Raw genomic sequence first — 2,959 nt, forward strand, 5'->3', positions numbered from 1 at the left:
AGTCTTAGTTTGGCCATGTATGGGCTGTAAATCTATATATATAAAAATGAAACCCGTTTTCCGTTGTCACGACATAACATGAAAACGGCTTGACCGATTTGTCTGATTCTTTTTTATAATCTTCCTTGAAGTACGAGGATGGTTCTTACGGAGAGAAAAATTAAAAAAAAATGAGTGAAAAAGTCTAAAAACAACACTTTTCTATATTCCCATACAAAATATTTGTAATAATATTTAAAGGCAATTTGAACTTTAATACCATGTCATAAAGTTCAAGTGTTAGTGGAGGGGTTCCGGTTTTTTCGGGTTTTTCACATAATGTATTTGTTGTATTATCAACTTTCTTTTTTTTTTCTTACTAGCTAGACCGGTGTCCCGAATAGCAGAATAAGTAATTTAAAAAAATAAAGAATCGACTGTTAGGCGGTACGATGTTCGCCAGGCCAGCTAGTAAATAAATAAAGTGTTTGCTATGTGTATTTAATTTTTGACTGATACATATAATTTACTTTAAAAACAAATAGGTACTTAGGCTTGATAGAAGCGGAACTTTTAAATATAATCCGACGTTACGATTTTTATCTTTTGCTAAATCTTGTTTAATTTTGTATTTAAAATAAATAAGTCAAATTAATACGCATAAGAAAAAACTTCATTTTAATTTCGTTTTCTTTGCGGCCCATATTTTTCTGTATAGAAATGTCATACGGGCTGGAGGCTCACTAGACGCAAAGTCATATCATTATCCTAAAATTAAACAGATATAAGATTGACTTGACTGAAAGAATAATCCAATTTAATTTTGATGTTTTCAACTTCGAACGTAACGTAAATAACATTCAATTAAATGCTTTGAAGGGACTTTATTTAAACATTCCTAAACGATCAAAGAAGAAAATTTAATTAGAACTAATTACTTATATACTTAGTCAAGTTGGAAACTTTGATATCCAAAATCTAAACGTTTGTTATCTCGCGAAGTTCGATCAAACAACATTGAGCGGAGTTGCGAAGATACAATAATATTATCATATAATCTACTACTATATAATTAATAGGTTTACTGAAATGATAATAATATAAAGATTTCTTGTGGTTAAATTACGAATACAGGGTTTTTATCTTAAATAGTACATACTAACCTATTAAAAACAAATATTTAAGTTTTTTAAAGCTAATTACACTTTTGGTGTGAGCCCTTTCGCTATCAGACGCGCGATGGCGCTTAGGCCCCGGTAGGTAGGTAATATTGGGTATTGGATAGTATTGGGAAACTATACAGAGGAAGACCGATCACGAGATGGGCGGATGACATTATCAAAACGATTGGCACGAGCTGGATACAGTTGGCCCATGACAAAGGTACCTGAAGATCCTTGAAGAAGGCTTTCACCTGCGTTCTTGCAAACTAATTAGAAATAAGATATTATTCAGTACAGATATAAAAATAAAGTGTAATTCATTATCGTTTAAAAATCGTTATAGTTAATTTGGATTTTGCAAGAAATAAAGGGTTACTTATTTTATTTCTCTATGTTGTGAGCCTTTTCAGTATTAATGATTGATTGATTGTGATTGAATTGAATCAAAATATCGTTTTGTTCGCTTAGGCAACGTTTATCCTACGCGGTTGAATTCATTTCAAATGAAGATATCCGTAGAACTAAAGTCAGCGATATAGCCAAAAGGGCGTAACTGAACGGCTGGCAGACGGGGTAAATAGCCTTGGAATGGAGGACCAGTCGGCGGAGTGTTGGACGGCCTCCCACTAGGTAGACAGATGACCTGGCGAGGGTGAAGGGAAGGCGTTGGATGCAGAGCGTGGTAAGACGGTGATAGTATAAATTCAGGGGAGAGGCTTATGGCCGATTTACATTATCTTAGTGTTTAGGAGAGTGCTTTAGTACAACTTGAAAGGCAAGTTCTTTAGCGTAGCGTTTACTAAAGCAAGTAGCGTTTACATGTTTCAACTAAAGTACTATCCTAAAGCACTCTCCTAAACACTAATGATAATGTAAATCGGCCTTTATGGACGTGCTGGCTGAAACGATTTAGGTAAAACAACGCTAATAGCTATAAACTCTCCGCCACACTTTGTTATCGCCCATTGTTTAAAAAAAATAATTAAAAAAAAACTTGAGAGGTGTCAAGGGACACCCGGATGGAACGTAGTTCCTTTCGATTAATGTCAATTGGTATCATAACAGTATGATAGATTTTCTCGACACCAATCTTATATTTCATCGTCTATTAAAGTTTTTAGAGACCAGGAATCTAAAAGAGGAACAAGTAGGATGTCGTTGTGCTACGCAGCGATTAAATAGTAAAATAACCTAAATAAATATAAATTAAGTGGCACAATTAAAAAGCATATTTCCTATTTCGTGGTTTAGATATTTTTTAAAGGTATTGTATTTTGCAAGGAAACTAGGGACCCCGCAATGATTATTGTACAGGGATTCTGGTGTACGTTTACTACGACTAATTTAGTTAAGTGATTCCAAAAATAATTTTCATTTCTTATCGCTACGAAAAAAAACCAACATCACGAAGTGTTCCCAGGCGGTCACCCATCCAAGTACTGACCTAGCCCGACGTTGCTTAACTTCGGTGATCGGACGAGAACCGGTGTATTTAACGTGGTATAGACGTTGGCGATAGCAAAATCGAAAATATAAAATAGAACAACTATAGCAAAAAGTGTCGTTACAACTTTTGGTCTTAATTTAGTCCATCTAGCCCCCTTTCGCAACGCGCGATAACTTCGTTCCAACAAGACTAATTTAGTTAAGCGATTCCAAAAATAATTTTCATTTCTTATCGCTACAAAAAAAAGCCAACATCACGAGGTGTTCCCAGGCGGTCACCCATCCAAGTACTGACCTCGCTCGACGTTGCTTAACTTCGGTGATGGGACGAGAACCGGTGTATTACAATAGCAAATAGCAAAAAAGTGTCG

At 35.1% G+C, this 2,959-nt stretch overlaps 1 non-coding gene across 1 annotated transcript; it reads right to left on the minus strand.

The window, feature by feature from the left end:
* Nucleotides 1–2,537: 2,537 nt before the first annotated feature.
* On the minus strand, nucleotides 2,538–2,656 carry LOC125050749. Its single transcript, XR_007117202.1, has one exon. It is a non-coding gene; the product is annotated as a 5S ribosomal RNA (ribosomal RNA).
* Between the last annotated feature and the right edge of the window lie 303 nt (nucleotides 2,657–2,959).

This window comes from Pieris napi, chromosome 6 (assembly GCF_905475465.1).
Source record: "Pieris napi chromosome 6, ilPieNapi1.2, whole genome shotgun sequence".
In the NCBI taxonomy this organism is placed as follows: Eukaryota; Metazoa; Arthropoda; class Insecta; order Lepidoptera; family Pieridae; genus Pieris; species Pieris napi.